The sequence below is a fragment of the Coffea arabica genome, chromosome 8c (genome assembly GCF_036785885.1).
Source record: "Coffea arabica cultivar ET-39 chromosome 8c, Coffea Arabica ET-39 HiFi, whole genome shotgun sequence".
Taxonomy (NCBI): Eukaryota; Viridiplantae; Streptophyta; class Magnoliopsida; order Gentianales; family Rubiaceae; genus Coffea; species Coffea arabica.
The window spans coordinates 31,618,741-31,639,192 of NC_092325.1; the positions used below are offsets into that span (position 1 = coordinate 31,618,741).

Here is a 20,452-nt window from a genome sequence, read left to right on the forward strand (position 1 = left end):
TCTTCTTAATACATGTGTTAAAAACATATCTTTGTACCATCTGTAATCTGTAAGAGTTGGACATCTTAAATTGGTTAAAAACATTTTATTAGAGTGTAACTCTTCATTTGGGTTTCCTACAAAATACATTGCAATTGTTACTATCAAGAATTCTGCTTCATCTGATTTAGTAGTGATGTTACCTTGCTCATCTTCAACTTCTATAGTGTGATTTAATATTGCAGTTTTGCTTTCTAATGTTAAGGCATTATCCTACCAATTTTTTAATTGGCCTGTGAATCATGATATTAATATTGTTGTAATTGATTTTTCATCTGCACGTCTTACTTTATATGCTAATCTTGCCATTCCCATTTCTTGTAATGTATTTCTTTTTCAGCTTGATTCATTACATAAAAAGCTGCACAACTCCAAGGTGATTTTGAATGAGTTATTAATTTCTTTTCTAACAAAGTTTGTATTTCCTTTTTACAAAATTCTAAATATTCTTTATTCATTTGAATAGGTCTAGCTTTAGTAGGAATATCCTTATCTGAATATCCTTTTTCATATAGTAATTCTACTATATGTTTTTTCCTTTCCCAAAAAGCATTTGGAATGTCTGCACATACTTCTTTTTTAATTAATTCTTCTATTTTATTAATTTCTTGTTTAACTTTAGGATTTTGTAATTGTTTAACTTTAGTAAAATTGTAAGGTCCTTCATTTTTTTATCTTTTTAATTTATTCCCCAAAGTTTTAAGCCTTTATAATTTGACCCCAAACCTTTCATAATTCTTTCAATTAGGTCCCTATTTTCATTGCATTTGAACCCCTCAAGTTTCCCCTATTCTTATATGGCCCAAAAAATTGGAAAAATTGAACTTATTTCGCCCTTTCAGATTTTAATCATCTTTTAATATTTTTAAGTAGTATTTTGGGTAGATTAATTCTTGATTTTAGGTCATAATTATGGCTTAATAATTTTATCATGTTGAGTTTTAGTGAAATAGGTGATTTGGGTTAAGAGGTTATTTGGTTGGGTTTGTAATAATGGATTTGGTTTACTTTTTTATTGGGTTTTTTGGCTTGGACTAGAGGGTCAAGGCCCATCAGTTTTTTTGGCTAAATTTTGGGTTAAAATAATAGACCGGCCTGCTCCTTTTGCCTTGGACTTTCGGTTGGGTTTGAGAAGTTTTGGGCCCAAACAAATAAAAATGGCCCAATGACATGATGTTCTTAAGAAATCAGAAAACGAATATTACGCATGGGTCCCTATACTTTCGAGTATTTTTATTATAGCCCTAAAAACTTTAGCTATCTTTTAATTGGGTCCCTATTTTAATTGCAAATAGGTTCCTTAACTTTATTTTTCTTTAATTGTGACCCTATATTTTTGTGATAATTATAATTTGACCCTTAAAGTTTTATTGATTTTTGTAATTAAGTCCTTGCTTGTTTTAATTTCTTAAATGTAGCTTGTTTACATTATTTAATTGATTCAATTCCATATTTATTTTCATCTTTTATGATTATTTGTTAATTAAAGTAATATCTTGACCTTTTTATTTGTTTTTGGAGGGTAAAATAAGAAAATTTCCACTTCCTTAGGTCACCAATTCCAGAGAGGTATACTTTATCCTTTATTTTTATTTTATTTGATCCTACGTGCTCTTATGTGATTTTATGTGTGTAATTGCATGATTTTTGAATGTTTATTTTATTTTCATTTATTTATTTATTTAGTCACTTTATTTGTTTTAATTTTGTGTATTTATTTTAATTTAATTATTTGGAAGGCAATTAAATGCCAAAATTATAATAGTTAGGTTATTATTTTACTTCATTCTTTACCCCTTTAGATTGTAGTTAGGGTCCCCAAATGTAATAGTTAGGTTATTATTCTACAATGGATTAGATATCCTATTCCTAATAAAAAAGATTTGCTAAATAGATTATTTAATGCAAAAATCTTTTCAAAATTTGATTTAAAATCAGGATATTGGCAAATAATAATAGACCCAAAAGATAGATATAAAACAGCATTTACAACACCTTTTGGACATTATGAATGGAAAGTTATGCCATTTGGATTAAAAAATGCACCATCAGAATTTCAAAATATAATGAATGATATTTTTAATTCTTATAGTTCATTCAGTATAGTCTATATAGACGATGTATTAATATTTTCCGAATCAATAGAACAACATTTTAAACATTTAAATATATTTTTAAAATAGTTAAGAAAAATGGATTAGTTGTTTCTGCTCCAAAAATGAAATTATTTCAAACAAAAATAAGATTTTTAGGACATAATATATATCAAGGAACAATAAAGCCAATAAATAGAGCTTTAGAATTTGCTACTAAATTTCCAAATGAAATAAAAGATAAAAATCAACTACAAAGATTTCTAGGATGTTTCCTAAATTAAGACAAGAATGTTCTATATTATTTAATAGATTAAAGAAAAACCCAAAACCATGGACAGAAGAACATACTCAAAAAATAAAATATTTAAAAGAAAAAATTGAATCATTGCCATGTTTATGTTTACCTCATCCTAAAGCATTTATGATAGTAGAAACAGATGCATCAGAATTAGGATATGGGGGTATATTAAAACAAAGAATAGATAGTTCAAAAGAAGAATTAGTCAGATTTCATTCTGGAACATGGTCTGACCCTCAAAAGAATTATTCAACTATTAAAAAAAAAATTTTATCCATAGTTTTATGCATATCAAAATTTCAAGATGATTTATATAATAAAAAATTTTTAATTAGAATAGATTGTAAATCTGCAAAAGAAATTTTACAAAAAGATGTTCAAAATATAGTTTCAAAACAAATATTTGCTAGATGGCAAGCTATTTTATCTGTATTTGATTTTGAAATAGAATTTATCAAAGGAGAAAATAATTCTTTACCAGATTTTCTTACTAGAGAATTTCTACAAGGACATGGATCGTGAAATGATGGCTCAAAGAGAAGAACGAGAATATACCAATTATTTGAGAGCTCAAAGGGATTCTCCCACACTTCAAAACAAAGAAAAAGATATTCAATCCAGAGGATATCAATATTTTACCCAAACCAGCTATGGCAGACAAACTATTCCAGCTCATCAAATCCCTAAATATGATACCATATACATTCGAAAAAGCCCCTACACTACTATCACTCCTCAAGAAAGAGCCTTTCTTATTCAAAGAGAGATCCAGAGAAATACCATTCGAATCAAAGTTATGAAAAGAATTGAGAGAAGCGAGGAATTTATTCAATATCACAAAAAACAAAATAAGCAATTATCTGACCAACTCAAAGATATTGTTTATTAATATTGCAGGATTATGGATTCAAAAGCAGGGAATTCCAGGCCAAAGACTCCTCAAGATTATGAGATGAGTCTTACTCTTGTTACTCAAAATAGATTTCAACTTTTATCAGATTTTCCAGCACTGACTTATAGTCAGGCTGCTTGTACTCCAACTTTTTCTCAAATTAGACCACTTCAACAATTACCAAAATTCCCAGAAAAATTCACAGAAAATACCTATTTTACAAAGCCATTTACCCAACACATTACTTTAACCAGATTTCAAGAAGTACCTTTATATTCTACACTCAACCAAATTACCCAAAGAATCTTTCCTCCAAAGTGTTTTTGGCAACCAGATGATCCCTCAAAAAATTTGGATTATTATGAATTAATTCTTACAGATACTCAATCTGTAGAAATATTCCCAATTCCAGACAGGAAAAATCCAAATATAATTAGCCACTCAAAATGCATAATAAAGAAAGTTTGTTCTCCAAATGAATGGACTTCTCTTTATTCTAAAAAACCCTTTTCAGTAAGGTTCATTCCAGATGGATTCACATATCAAGATTACAAAATGGCATGGTATTGTGCCTTCCTTTTTAGACCATTCAATCATTCATGGTTCTTCACGTTCAAAGAAAATTGCAGCAGAGAATTTTCAATTTGGTTCAATCACTGGAGGAAATGGTTTGGACCACAACCAGAGATACTACCTCCAAATGTGCTTATGGGATTTCAAGCGTATCTAAAAAGAGCAAAGGGGGAAGAATATACAAGACCGATTTTATTTCATATGGAGTTCAAAGTTCCCTGGATATTTTGCTGGAGTTTCAAAATTCATCAAGAACTTGAGAAACCACTTCCAATGTCATTAGTCAGAGAATTTAAAATTAAATGGTGGACAGGATTCAATCAGGAATTCGGAGATCAAGTAAATGTCATCAGATTTCTAACTATCGGAGATAAACTCAAATGGACCAAACCAACATCTACTCCAACAACTTTTGTACCCATTACAACAAAGTCTTCACCAACTCCAACCACTACTCCAATAAAGAAAGAAAAAGAAAAAGATACCGAGATGGTATCCGAGGCAACTTCAAATGACTTTTTGATGAAAAAGATGATGCAAGATCCAAGGCTACTCAAAGAATATCTGGACTACTTACAAAAGCCGGATAAGAAAGAAGAAACCGACAAAATTGACGAGTCGGCAGAATCATCCGAATCTACTTTTGATCCATTCGGAGGACCATGCGGACAAGATCCAAATGACTTTTGAAAAAGATGTCGACGACTTTTGGAAAAGATGTCGGCCACAAATAAAAAGAAGATGAAACTCAAATGAAGAGGAAATGAAATTCAAATGAAAAAGTCCCGAGCCTCTATAAATTGAAGGAAGATTGCAGAGTGAAGGCATCGGCGAATAGAACAGAGAAAAAATTTCAGTTCACATCTTAAAGTACAAACCTCTTACCTACTCTCACTTACTTCAAACCTACTCTCACCTACTTCAAACAACTCCTGTACTCTAGCTATTGTCAAGCTTATTCAATAAAAGAATCAAGGATTTACTTTGCTCAAAGCTTCCGTTGTCTACTCAATTTCATTGTAAGTCCAAATCTTTATACTTATTACAAGTTTATATTGCCTGCGTAGAAGTGGTATCAGAGCCACACCCTATTGGTTGCATACGCATATTTAAACTTTGTTTTTACATTTTCTATATTGAATTAAGTTTCTATTTAAATTGACTAGTTCATGCATTTATGCTTATATATTTCATTAAACTTTTACTGACATCGTTGGTAAGACTTGATGCCTTGTAAGACCGTTGGTAAGTCCAGGATAGGATGTTCCAGGCCTAGTGCTCGGTTGTTCCCGGTTAAGTAAAAATTTAATTAAATATTAGACATGACTGCATTTCTTAGACAATTAAAAATAGGATCTAATTCAAAACAAGATAATGTAGTACAAAGTCATGAATATCATATGCCCATAAATAATTCAGATTGGACTATTCCAGAAGAAAAAATAGAACATATTTACAGAATTGGCCCTTTAGACTTTAAAACTGCTCTATCAGTCAAAACACATGAAGAAACAATTTCTATCCAAAAAGAATATCAATCTATTCAACTATTAAATCATAGTACAATTCAAAAATATTTAAGTAAAGGATACAGATATATTCATATAGGTTTAATACAAATTGCTGTGAAACCTTTATTCCATCTAGGAGTAGATGCTCCTATATATCTAGCATTAAGAGATACTAGACTCAAACGATATAAAACTTCTTTATTATCAATGGTTCAAACAAATGTTTGTAACGGACCAATATATTTTAATTGTGCTCCAAATTTTTCTATAGACTTAACAGATCCACACATCTTGAATTCAGTCATACTAGATATTCATATGCAGGGAAATGAATTTGAAAAACATACAAAGAATTTTGCAATAATAAATAGAATATATTATAGACCTTTGTCTTCTCATTTAAATCCTAAATTTATAATGACTCCAACTCTTAAAGAAGAAACAACTTTATTACAAGTAGATGCAGATAAACCTACAACTTATACTCCAAAAAGACTAAAATGGAATGAAATAACTATACCAAGTGAATTTGAAATTAAAAATCCACAAATAGCAAGGAATATAGAACAAACTACTGCAGAAGATATTATAGAAAAACCAGATGGAAGTACTTTAATAAGATTTTTATCATTAAGAGAAAGACCAGAATCATCATATTCATGGTTACCCGCTAGACGTTCAAATTACGAGTCAACTGAAGTTAATTTTCCAATAGAAAGTACCTCAAATTTTAAATATAAAACACCTATACCAGAAGTTATAAATCAAAATCAATCAGATTATTCCCCAACTCATTCACAAATGAAAGGAGAAATAAATGTTATAAACAAACCATATAAAATAAATCATAAATATTTACAAGAAGATTTTGAAGATGAAGAAAACACAGAAAAAAGAATTTGATTTTTTCAATTAGAATCAGAATATAAAGAAAAATTAATAATAGAATGGAAAAATGAATTAGACAAACAAAAGATTGATTTTCCTTTCTTTACTTGGTTATCATTTTATACTTCAAAATTAGGAATAAATGATGTATATAGTACACCCCAAATAAATGTTCAAACTAATTTATATAAAAAATGGAAGTTAAAAGATGAACAAGTTGTAACCTCAATACACCCCCCATTACAAGAAGTAAAAATTAATATAGGAAAAGGAGAAATAATTGCCTCACCTTTCAAGAAGGGAAGAGAAGCAGAGTCGAGTACAAACAATTCAATAAATTTAGAAGATCTTAAAAAAGTTTATCAACAAAATAATTATACAAATCAAATTCTTCATACAATATCTCAACATATGGAAGTATTAAATACTAAAATAGATACAATAAAGAAACCAGAATTAAAATTCCCAAATGATATTTCAGCATCCCATTTTAAACCTAGAAGCCTGACAAGAGAAAAAGAACAAGACTTAGTACAAAATATTAATAGTCAAAAGATAAATACTACAGATAATTTATTAAATAAAATATCTCAAGCTTTACAAAACTTAACCACGGAATCTAAACCTTCAACACCAAAAATAAATACCTTAGATCAAGTAATAGAAGAAAATTCAACTGAAAAAATAGAAGATTTATCTAAAAAATCAACAGAATCAGACACAAAAGAAGAAGATATAATTTTACCAATAGAAAATCAATTTGAAGAAAAAGGAAATCAAATAAATAGAATAAAAAGAAAAAATTACAATAACAAAAGAAATAATTGGAAGATGGTAAGCTCAAAAAATTATTACCCTAGACCAAGCCCTCCGGATATTCAATACGAAGAAAGATCAAAATTTAGAACTACTAAATATGATGGAGATTCAATTTATGAATGGAATATAGATGGCAAAGCTGAATATGAAGTATTAAATAATTTGCAAGAAATGGGAATGGCTAGATTAGCTTACAAAATTAAAAATATTCAAGAAAGAAATATTGCAACATTATTAGTCTCAGGATTTACTGGACAATTAAAAAATTGGTGGGATAATGCTTTAACATTACAAGATAAATTATCAATATTAGATCATACACAAGAAATAGAAGATGATCAAGGAAATATTCAAATACAGTCAGATGCTGCAGAATTTCTAATTGTAACAATAGTCATGTATTTTATAGGAAATCCAAAAGAAGAATTAAATTCTAATAAAACATTTTTAACAAATTTAAGATGTCCAACATTATCAGACTTTAGATGGTATAAAGATATGTTTTTAACAAATGTATTAAGAAGACCAGATTGTAATGCATCATTCTGGAAAGAAAGATTCATAACTGGATTACCAAGTCTATTTTCACAAAGAATAATGGATAATTTACAAAAAGAAATGGGAACAGATGTCGTTTCCTTCGAAAATATTACTTTTGGACAATTATTTGCTTTTGTGAAAAAAGAAGGATTAATGTTATGTTCAGAATTAAGATTACAAATAAAATATGGATCAAAAAGAAAAGAAGTAGGATCATTCTGTGATGCATTTGGAATTAAAAGAATTAAATCACCATCAACATACAAAAAGAAAGTTAAAAAATATTCTAAGAAAATAAGATATAAAACCCCTAAGGAAAATGAACCAACAAAAAAGAAAAGATTTATTAAAAAGAAAATTGTTTGTTACAAATGTGGAAAAATAGGTCATAAAGCAAACAAATGTAAACTAAAAGAAAAAATTACAGAAATTTGTGTTAACGAAGAAGAAATTAAAAATAAATTAATAAATCTATTAATAAATGAAAAAGATTCAAATTCTGAAGAAGAATATTATGATGATATATTCAGTTCAGAAAGTGAAGAAAATTGTAATTGTTCTAATACTCCAAAATATATAAACGTCATAACTAAAAAAGAAGATAAAGAATTTTTACTTGATATAATAGAAAAAATTGAAGATCCAATAGCTAAAAAGGAATATTTAGAAAGATTAAAAAGTTTAATTATTCAAGAAGACAAAATGCCTAAAATAATAGAACCTTTTAGTATTTCTAAATTAATAGACAAATATCCCAATATAAATATAATGAAAAAAGAAACTACTAAAGATCTTCAAACAGAAATTAATAATCTTAAAATACAAGTAAAACAATTACAACAAGAAATAATAGAATTAAAATTAAAAGATTTAGAAATAGAGTAAAAAATAGCATTAATAAGTAATCAGCCTTCAACTTCTAATTCTAAAATAGAAGAAATATTAATATCAGAAAAGTCATTAGAAGAATCTCAATATTTAAACATTATAGAAAAAATAACATTTCAAAAATGGTTTGCTTTAGTCACTATCACAGTAGAAGATTTCAAAGAAACCTATGTAACTCTAATAGACAGTGGAGCTGACGTAAGTTGCATTAAAGAAGGAATAATTCCTACTAAATATTGTGAAAGAACAAAAGAAACATTAATGGCAGCAAATGGAGAAAATTTACAAATAAAATATAAGTTTACAAAAGGATCAATATGTAACAATGAATATTGTATTAAACATAATTTCATAGTTGTAAAAAATATAAATCATGATGTAATATTAGGAACACCTTTTTTAATTCAAATATATCCATTTCTAGTAAGCCATGAGGGAATTTCAATAAATATAATGGGAAAAATTATTACTTTTAAATTTCTAACTTCAATGAGACAAAAAGAGTTACAAACCTTACAAGCTTCTTCTATTTATAAAACAATAAATACTATTACAAAAGTAAAACAACATATAAGTTATATTAAGGAAGAAAAATCTTATTTAAAAATTGAAGAACAATTGAAAGAAATTAAATTACAAAAAAGAATATCAGAATTAGAAGAATTATTACAAAAAGAAATTTGTGCGGATATTCCTAATGCTTTTTGGGATAGAAAACAACATATGATAGAATTACCTTATGAAAAAGACTTTAATGAAAAAAATATTCCAACAAAAGCTAGACCAATACAAATGAATTCTGAGTTATTAGAATTTTGTAAAAAAGAAATAAAAATACTAATAGAAAAAGGATTAATAACACCCTCAAAATCACCTTGGAGTTGTGCAGCATTTTATGTAATGAATCAAGCTGAAAAAGAACGAGGAGTTCCCAAATTAGTAATAAATTATAAACCTTTAAACAAAGTTCTACAATTTAGCAGATAATACTATAGTTACTTCAATACATCCTCCATTACAAGAAAACAGAATTAATGATTTAACCACAGCCTCCCCATTTAAAAAAGGCAGAGAAGCACAAGATAATGCAATATTAGTTTATGAAGATATTAAAAAAGTATATCATCAAAATAATTATACAAATCAATTATTACATTCGGTATCCCAAAATGTAGAATATTTAGATACAAAAATTCAAACAATAGAAAATAAATTAGAAAAAAGGATAGAATCTATTCCAGGAATTTCCACACCCAAATTTCCTAATGATATTTCAGCACTACATTTCCAACCTAGAAGCTTGCAATATAAACAAGAAGAAGAGTTAGCACAAGCACAAATATTAGGAAGAATTCAAAGAAGCTTAACAATTACAGACCCTAGTACATCAAGAATTCAAACATTAGAACAAGGAAAAATTAAAGAAATTTCGGATTCTGAAGAAACAACCACTCCAGAAAAATTTTCAGACATAGAAGAAGAAGAACAAAACAATAAGTTAATAGATGTAGTTGAAGGACAATTTGATAATACTATAAATAAAATTTCTAGAAAAAAAATATAAAAAACCCCAAAGAAACTATAAAAATTGGAAAATGATAGACACTAGAAATTATTATACAAGACCTACACCTCTAGATATTCAATATGAAGAAAGATCAAAATTTCACACCAGTAAATATGATGGAAAATCATTATATGAATGGAATATAGATGGCAAAATAGAATATGAGATATTAAATACATTACAAGAAATGGGAATGACAAGGTTAGCATATAAAGTAAGACATGCAGATGAAAAATCAATTACAACAATATTAATATCAAGATTCACAGGCCAATTAAAAAATTGGTGGGATAATGCCTTAACATTAGAAAGCAAAACTGCAATATTAAATCACACTATAGAAGTTGAAGATGAGCAAGGTAACATCACTACTAAATCAGATGCAGCAGAATTCTTGATAGTAACAATTGCAATGTATTTTGCAGGAAACCCAAAAGAAGAGTTACACTCTAATAAATTGTTTTTAACCAATTTAAGATGTCCAACTTTTACAGATTACAGATGGTACAAAGATATATTTTTAACACATGTATTAAGAAGACCTGATTGTAATATGTCATTTTGGAAAGAAAAATTTATTACTGAACTACCAACTTTATTTTCTCAAAGAATTATGACTAATTTACAAAAAGAAATGGGTACAGATATATTATCATTAGAAGGAGTCACCATGGGACAATTATTAGGATTTATTAAAAGAGAAGGATTAGCATTATGCACAGAATTAAAAATGCAACAAAAGTATGGATCACAAAAACAAGAAATAGGATCATTTTGTGAAGCTTTTGGTATTCAAGTTATTAGATCACCTTCTGCATTAAAAGGAAAATCTTACAAATTTTTTCTTTTAGAGTACATTTGTTTGCTTTATGACCTATTTTTCCACATTTATAACAAACAATTTTCTTTTTAATAAATTTTCTTGTTCTTTCTGGTTTATCTTCTTTAGGTCTTTTATATTTTATTTTCTTATTATATTTTTTAACTTTCTTTTTGTATGATGATGGTGATTTTATTCTTTTAATTCCAAATGCATCACAAAATGATCCTACTTCTTTTGTTTTAGATCCATATTTTATTTGTAATCTTAATTCTGAGCATAACATTAATCCTTCTTTTTTCACAAATGCAAATAATTGTCCAAAAGTTATATTTTCAAATGAAATAACATCTGTTCCCATTTCCTTTTGTAAACTATCCATTATTCTTTGTGAAAATAAGCTTGGTAATCCAGTTATGAATCTTTCTTTCCAAAATGAAGCATTGCAATCTGGTCTTCTTAATACATTTGTTAAAAACATATCTTTATACCATCTAAAGTCTGATAATGTTGGACATCTTAAATTTGTTAAAAATATTTTATTAGAGTTTAATTCTTCTTTTGGATTTCCTATAAAATACATTACTATTGTTACTATTAAAAATTCTGCAGCATCTGATTGTATTTGAATATTTCCTTGATCGTCTTCAATCTCTTGTGTATGTTCTAATATTGATAATTTATCTTGTAATGTTAAAGTATTATCCCACCAATTTTTTAATTGTCCGGTAAAGCCTGAAACTAATAATGTTGCAATATTTTTTTCTTGAATATTTTTTATTTTATAGGCTAATCTAGCCATTCCCATTTCTTGTAAATTATTTAATACTTCATATTCAGTTTTGTCATCTATATTCCATTCATAAATTGAATCTCCATCGTATTTAGTGGTACGAAATTTTGATCTTTCTTCATATTGAATATCTGGAGGGCTAGGTCTTGGATAATAATTTCTAGTACTAATCATTTTCCAATCTTTGTTATTACCTTTATTATAAATTCTTTTCCTTCTTATTTTATTTATTTGATTATCTTCTATTTCTTCAAATTGATTTTCTAATGGTAAAATCATGTCTTTTTCATTTTCTGAATATGTTGATTCTTCAGATAAATTTTCTTCTTCTATTTTTTCTAATGTGTTTATTTTTAAAGTTTGGGGTGTAGTTAAATTTTGTAATGATTGAGATATTCTATTTAATATATTATCTGTATTGTTTATTTTTTGATTGTTAATATTTTGGATTAACTCTTGTTCTTTTTCTCTCGTCAAACTTCTAGATTGAAAATGAGGTGCTGAGATATCATTAGGAAATTTTGATTCTGGTTTCTTTAATGTATCTATTTTTGTATTTAATACTTCTATATGTTAGGAAATTGTATGAAGAATTTGATTTGTATAATTATTTTGTTGATAAATTTTCTTAATATCTTCTAAATTTATTGTGTTGTTTGTACTTGATTCAGCTTCTCTACCATTTTTAAAAGGTGAGGCTATTATATCTCCTTGTCCTATATTAATTTTTACTTCTTGTAATGGGGGATGTATTGAAGTTAATAATTGATCGTCTTTTAATTTCCATTTTTTATATAAATTAGTTTGAACATTTATTTGTGGTGTATTATAAACATCATTTATTCCTATTTTTTCAATATAGAATGATAGCCAAGTAAAGAAAGGAAAATCAAATTTTCTTTTTTCTAATTCATCTTTCCATTCTAATATTAATTTTTCTTTATATTCTGATTCTAATTAGAAAAACCAAATTCTTTTTTCAGTATTTTCTTCATCATCAAAATCTTCTTGTAAATATTTATGATTTATTTTATAAGGTTTATTTATAACATTTATTTCTCCTTTCATTTGTGAATGAGTTGGGGAATATTCTGATTGATTTTGATTTATAACTTCTGGAACAGGAGTTTTATATTTAAAAGTTGAAGTACTTTCTAAAGGAAAATTTATCTCAGTTGATTCATAATTAGAATGTCTCGGAGGTAGCCAAGAATAAGTGGAATTAGGTCTTTCTCTTAATGACGAAAATCTTATTAGAGTTTTACCATCAGGTTTTTCTATTATATCTTCTGCAGTAGTCTGCTCTATATTTCTAGCTATTTGTGGATTTTGTATTTCAAATTCACTAGGTATAGTTATTTCATTCCATTTTAATCTTTTTGGAGTATAAGTAGTAGGTCTATCAGCATCTACTTGTAATAAAGTTGTTTCTTCTTTAAGAGTTGGAGTCATTATAAACTTAGGATTTAAATGTGAGGATAATGGTCTATAATATATTCTATATATTATTGTAAAATTCTTTGTATGTTTTTCAAATTCATTTCCTTGTAGAAATATATCTAAAATGACTGAATTCAAAATATGTGGGTCTGTTAGATCTATTGAAAAATTTGGAGCACAGTTAAAATATATGGGTCCATTGCAAACATTTGTCTGAATCATAGATAGTAAAGAAGTTTTATATCGTTTGAGTCTAGTGTCTCTTAATGCTAAATATATTGGAGCATCGACTCCTAAATGGAATAAAGGTTTTACAGCAATTTGTATTAAACCTATATGAATATATCGATATCCTTTACTTAAATATTTTTGAATTGTACTATGATTTAATAATGGAATAGACTGATATTCTTCTTGAATAGATATTGTTTCTTCATGTGTTTTAACTGATAAGGCTGTTTTGAAATCTAAAGGGCCTATTCTATAAATATGTTCTATTTTTTCTTCTGGAATGGTCCAATCTGAATTATTAACAGGTATATGATATTCATGACTTTGTACTATATTATCTTTCTTTGAATTAGATCCTATTTTTAATTGTCTAAGAAATGCAGCCATGTTGTATATTTTAATTAAAGTTTTACCTAATCAGGAACAACTGAGCGCTATGCCGGGAACATCCTATCCTGGACTTACCAACGGTCTAACAAGGCATCAAAGTCTTACCAATGATTTCAGTAAAAGTTTAATAAAATATGTAAACATGAATGCATGAATTAGCCAAGTCAAAATAGAAACGTAATTCAAATAAAGTAATAGTAGTTCAAAATCTTAAATATGCATGTGTATGTATAATTCCATGTGGCTCTGATACCACTTCTACCCAGGTTACTATAACTTGAAATGAACATACAATATTGGTATTAAACTTGAACTTACAAGAATTAGAGTTGCTAACGGAAGCTTGATATTTGTTGAATCCAACTTTGATCTTCTTATTAAAATCTTTGGAGAATGATACAAGAGTATGAGTACAAGAGTAGTTGGGAGTAGTTGAGAGTGGTTTGAGAGTAGTTGAGAGTGGGTAAGGGATTTTCTAAGAGGTTTACACCGGAGGATTTCACCGATTTTCTCTCGATGATTCTTCTTCTGATTTTGAATCTATTTATAGAGTTCTTCGAGCTTGCATTTCATCTTCATTTGAGTTTCATTTGCTTTTTCTTTAGAATGTGGCCGACATCTTTTTCAAAAGTCATTTGGATCTTGTCCGCATGGTCCTCCGAAAGGATCAAAAGTAGATTCGGATGATCCTGCTGACTCCCCAATTTTATCGGTTTCTTCATTCTTATCCTGCTTTTGTAAATAGTCCAAATATTCTTTGAGCATCTTTGGGTCCTGCATCATCTTTTTCATCAGAAAGTCGTTTGTAATGGCTTCAGATACCATATCAACAACTTTTTCTTTTTCTTTCTTTATTGGAGTTGTTGGCATAGTTGTTGAAGTGGTTGGCAAAGTTGTTGTAGTGGTTGATTGGTTTGTCTATTTGAGTTTGTCTCCTGTGGTGAGGAATCTCATCACGTTTGTTTGATCTCCGAACTGTTGATTGAATCCTGTCCACCATTTAATCTTGAATTCTGGCACTAATGACATTGGAAGTGGTTTTTCTAATTCTTGATGAATTTTGAAACTCCAGCAAAATATCCACGGTGTGACGCCCCCCACTTCTCCCAAGGGCGAACCCAAGGGTATCCGCGGGACGCCTGCCCAACTCTCGCCAGGACTCAAGACAAATCAAATCGAACTTAACGATACATACCAAATACTACGAGTCAAAATAAAGAAAAGTCGATTCCTTAACTAAATATTTAAATCTTACATCATGTTCACAAAAGATACATCAAGTTCCAAAATGCAACCATTAAAAGTCGACTACACATTTACAGCCCCGATTCCAATCAAAAGTATAATCTAGTCGGCTTTACTAAAATCTTCCAATCCAACCTGTTAAGTAAAACAAACTAATAGGATGAGCCAATACTCAGTGAGGCCAAGAAAACACACATGCAAACACATAATCCAAGTAGCGACAACAATTACATTGTAGGTAAGGCTATCAAATTCGAATAATTCACATTTCGAATAGGAAAAATAAACAGAAACAATTCAAGGATACTGTAGCTCTCAGGAGCTAAATTCCACGTAGTCGAGTCGAAGTCTTGATCACATCTCACGTTGACACTCCGTCAACCACATAAGTATCAAATCCGTAGATACACCACTTTTTTTCGAATCCCGTCACCGTTACACCCCCTTACCGGGCCCGCTCATCAAAGTTTTTGATAATACTCGAGTATATCATGGCAATACTGCACGAGTAATGCCGAGCAAGATCTCTCCAATAGATCATGCTCTACGAATATCTCATGGTTTGCTAAGCTTATCGACCAAGCCCATGCTGGCTCGATTCGCAAAGTTAGCCAACGAGTTTTGGGCATCCCCCGAATATGAATACGAATACGAATATAAGTCGATGAGCAATGCTCAAATCGACGATTCCAAATAGGAATCACAAATACGGATCACATATACGAATCACAAGTACAAATCACATCCACATTACCATGTACAAGTTGGATACGAATTCACATAGCAAAATTCGAATATAATTTCATTTGAAAGAGAACGAGTGCGATAAAGTACACCCTCGTCTCAAAATTTCAAATTTACATAACGGATAAGAAACAGATAACCACTTAACAACAAGTTCATGCACTTGACACTCACAGTGATTCAAGTAGCGAGTTCAAATGATGGTTTAGGCGTCTCCCGTGAGATCCTCTGGAAGGTCCTCTTGAGCGCCTGAGCATTTAATAGTGAATTATCATTCACACATCCCAATTATCAAGGAAGATTGTGCACTAGTACAATCTGGGAAAATTTCATGAAAATGAACCTCAATTACTAGTAAATCAAGGTTCAAGTGGAGTTTCTTAATGTACAAGAGCAATCGAGTTTTGTTATCTTGGAAATCAAGCATAAACGTTCAAGTATTATCGAAGGAATAAGGAATACTTGAAAAACTCCATTTCCTTGAAATTCAGAAAATTTCAGTTTTGATACGATATTTTGAAAAAATCGTATCTCAGATTCCACATGCCGAAAATTAGAAAACTTGGTACCGTTGGAAACCTCTTCCAAAGTACTAAAAGTTCTTAGAAGATACTTTTCCATGAATCTAAGTGGAAGGTGTTCAAAAATGAGCTTAAAGTTGCTGTTCCAAATCACCCAGGATTGAGCCGGGGTTGGTTTTTCGCTAACTTTGAAAATTCAGCAGAATTCACTCGTTGCAAACCAGCCCTTGAAATTTGTAGCTCAATTAGAGGTGCAAGTAAGGTTTAGGGCAGAACAAATGGATCGAGAATCGGAGTTTCGAGCACCAAGATATGGTAGCTCAAAGTTGGGTAAATTTCAAGACTGTTAACAAATTTCCAGATTTGATTCCGACTTTGGACCTTTTGTTAAGTGTCGAAACGGACTTGAATTGACACCAAATTTTGCAGTATAATACTCCCATATGAAGGGTATCTCTCTATCAAATTTCATGGAAAAATACGCTCGGAAAGGTGGTTAATCAATCAACCAAAGTTTGGAAAAATCCTTAAGGCAATCTGTCCAAATCTAAGGTTTCAAAAACGAGGCAGTCGCCGTATTTTGATCATAACTCCCTCAATTTAACTCGGAATTGGGAATGGTTGATAGTGTTAGAAAATAAATTCATAGGGCTAAAATTGCACAGAAGAAATCGTTCCAAGTTTCAGCATGCAACTAGTTCGAAATTAAGCCTAAAGTTGCAGCATCATCAAATCATTTCGGCAGAACGGAGAAACAGGACAGCCGACTTCAGATGAATGGTGTGGCTCACACACATGAAACCAGAATGTACATTATACACCGTTGGAAACATGGGAATGTCTAGTTTCAAATGCCGCTAACGGCACTTGATTTCGACGTCGGAGTACGGAGTTATGGACGAAACACGAACACTGGTCTGGTTACGACGGCAACCGTTTTCCCAGATTACTAGCTTTGGAAATAAATTCGTTTGACCCACCAAAACTCAGTATTTTTCAACGAAAATTTGTACACAACTGCTACAACATGTAAACAACATAATCAGGCCATTAAATCCTCAGTTTCTGCATTAAAATGACCGAACAGAGCAGGGGTAAAATGGGAACTTTTTGTTTCAAGAGTTCAATAACGTTTCTGGTAACAAAGCACCTTTAATCTACTTCCTTAAGCTCTAATTCAGCAACAAAACCATCATCAAACATCATCACAGCCATCAACCCAAAGTGGGAGTTCATAGAGCCCACGTTTAACAATTTTCCCAACAATACAAGCTACTAAAGTGACGATTCTAGCTCAAATGCATAAATCAAACTCCAAAAGACAAGTTTAAGGTGATTGATTACTACCTACTTCGATGGCTGGTTGGGACAGAAGTTTCGGCCCCTTTGAAGCTTGAAGAACGGTGAAAGCTCCTCCCTTTTCCAGCTAAATGTGTTGTCCAAGACTTAGGCTAAGTGGTGCTAAATTTTTAGAAGATTTGGTGGTGATTTGCATGAGTTTTGGAAGAAGAAATGTTGAAGGTTTCGGTTGTCCCTTTTGCTGCTGCTATCCGGCCATGAAGCTTTGCAGAAAATGAAATGAGATTGCTGGTTCCTTTGCGTACATAAGACGCTTGACGTCTAATATATTAAATACGTCAAATCAATTACAACTAGTGCCCTACGCGCGCGTTTTGTGTTCGATTTCTCTTACGTTTGTTGCACTAGTGCACTAAACCTCTAGGGCACTTACATTCATATAAATATTATTCATTATTAATTGTCCCAAAATAATGGTTCAAAGTCCCTCAATTAAGCGCGCACGTGAAAACACGTATTTCTAATTTAGGCGTAATAAAAATTGAAACCTTTGAGAAATTCTTATAACGATCTTACCACTAACTATCACTTCAATATTTAAACCTAAAATTGCCTATTTTAGGACCATTGTATATGTCTTAAATTTTGAGCTTATTGTACTCCCAATTGGCTAAAGTTTTCAGACACGTTTTCACTTTTTCACTAAACAAGCTTTTAAGAAAATAATTTTTTGAAACGAGACACTTTAAAAATATAACGAAGTTATAAAACCATATATTTAGGTCTAATAAGGATAGAAAATAATATTCGGGCAAAAATCCAAATAGATAATTAATTGAGCCAAAATTAGGGGTTTAAAAATAATAATTTTACGAGTCCTCACGTGAATTGAGTATTAATTCCTCAATTATCCTTTCTTAATCTATTATTGATCATTCTTAATTCTCCAATATTAATACACTCTCGATTCAAATATAGTCTCGAAAAACGTGCACTAGTTGTTCCGAACTAAACGAGTTTTCGAAGAGTGAATTTTTCCAACAAAACGCTTTTAAAAATATAAAAGATGCGTCGTTCCATATAAATGGATTTTAAATGATCGAAATAAATAATTTGGAGAAAAATGAGTAAATAATTATTTAAACAAACTACTAATATTCGATAAAATAAAATAAAAAAATTTCGGGTCCTCACACACGGTACTTTGAATTTCATATGAAATAGTATTGGCCTCGTATATTCTTCCCCCCTTGCTTTTTTGAGGTAGGTTTGAAATCCCATAAGAACATTTGGAGGTAGAATTTCAGGTTGAGGACCGAACCATTTCCACCAATGGTTGAACCAAATTGGAAATTCTCTGCTACAGCTTTCTTTGAATGTAAAGAACCATGAATGATTGAATGGTCGATACAAAAAAGCACGATACCATGCCATTTTGTAATCTTGATAAGTAAATCCATCTGGAATAAATCTGACTGAGAATGATTTCTTGGAATAAAGAGAAGTCCATTCATTGGGAGAACAAACTTTCTTTATTATACATTTTGAATGACTGATAATATTTGGATTCTTTTTGTCTGGAATTGGGAATATTTCTACAGATTGGGTATCTGTAAGAATCAATTCATAATAATCCAAATTTTTTGAGGGATCATCAGGTTGCCAAAAACATTTTTGAGGAAAGATTCTTTGAGTAATTTGATTAAGTGTAGAATACAAAGGTACTTCTTGAAATCTGGTTAAAGTGATATGTTGAGTGAATGGCTTTATGAAATAGGTGTTTTCAATAGATTTTTCTGAGAGTTTTGGAATTTGTTGAAGAGGTCTTATTTGAGAAGAAGTTGGAGTACAAGCAGCTTGACTATAAGTCAATGCTGGGAAATCTTGTAGTATTTGGAATCTATTTTGAGTTACAGGAGTAAGACTCATCTCATAATCTTGAGGAGTCTTTGGTCTGGAATTTCCTGCTTTTGAATCCATATTCCTGCAAAAGTAATAAACAACATCTTTAAGTTGGTTAGATAATTGTTTATTTTGGTCTTTGTAATACTTCAGAATTTCTTCGTATTGAGGATTTTTCTCATTTCTTCTGGCTCTTTGAAGAACTTGAATTCTGATAAGGTTTCTCTGAATTTCTCTCTGAAGGAGAAAAGCTCTCTCTTTTGGAGTAAGGGTTGCATAAGGGCTTCTGTGTATTTTTACTGTATCATATTTTGGGATCTGATAGACTGGAATGAGTTGTCGTCCGTCTTTAGTCTGAATGGAATACTGATAACCTCTGGATTGCAGAACTGCTTCTTTGTTTTGTAATTTAGGAGAATCCCTTTGGGTTCTCAGGTAATTTGTATATTCACGATCCATGTCCTTGTAAAAATTCTCGAGTAAGAAAGTCTGGTAAGGAATTATTTTCTCCTTTAATAAATTCAATTTCGAAATCAAACACAGATAAAATAGCTTGCCATCTAGCAAATATTTGTTTTGAAACTATATTTTGAACATCTTTTTGTAAAATTTCTTTTGCAGATTTACAATCTATCCTAATTAAAAATTTCTTATTATATAAATCATCTTGAAATTTTGATATACATAAAACTATAGATAAAATCTCCTTTTTAATTGTTGAATAATTCTTTTGAGGGTCAGACCAAGTTCCTGAATGAAATCTAACTAATTCTTCTTTTGAATCATCTATTCTTTGTTTTAATATTCCTCCATATCCTAATTCCGATGCATTTGTTTCAACTATCATGAATGCTTTAGGATGAGGTAAACATAAACATGGTAATGACTCTATTTTTTCCTTTAAAAATTTTATTTTTTGAGTATGTTCATTTGTCCAAGGTTTTGGATTTTTCTTT

At 29.9% G+C, this 20,452-nt stretch overlaps 1 long non-coding RNA gene across 1 annotated transcript; it reads right to left on the reverse strand.

Moving 5' to 3' along the window:
• Window positions 1–15,017: 15,017 nt before the first annotated feature.
• Window positions 15,018–16,086, reverse strand: LOC140013854 (uncharacterized). The gene is made up of 2 exons (XR_011820685.1): window positions 15,949–16,086; window positions 15,018–15,165 (listed from the first exon to the last, which is right to left on the reverse strand). It is a non-coding gene; the product is annotated as an uncharacterized lncRNA (long non-coding RNA).
• Between the last annotated feature and the right edge of the window lie 4,366 nt (window positions 16,087–20,452).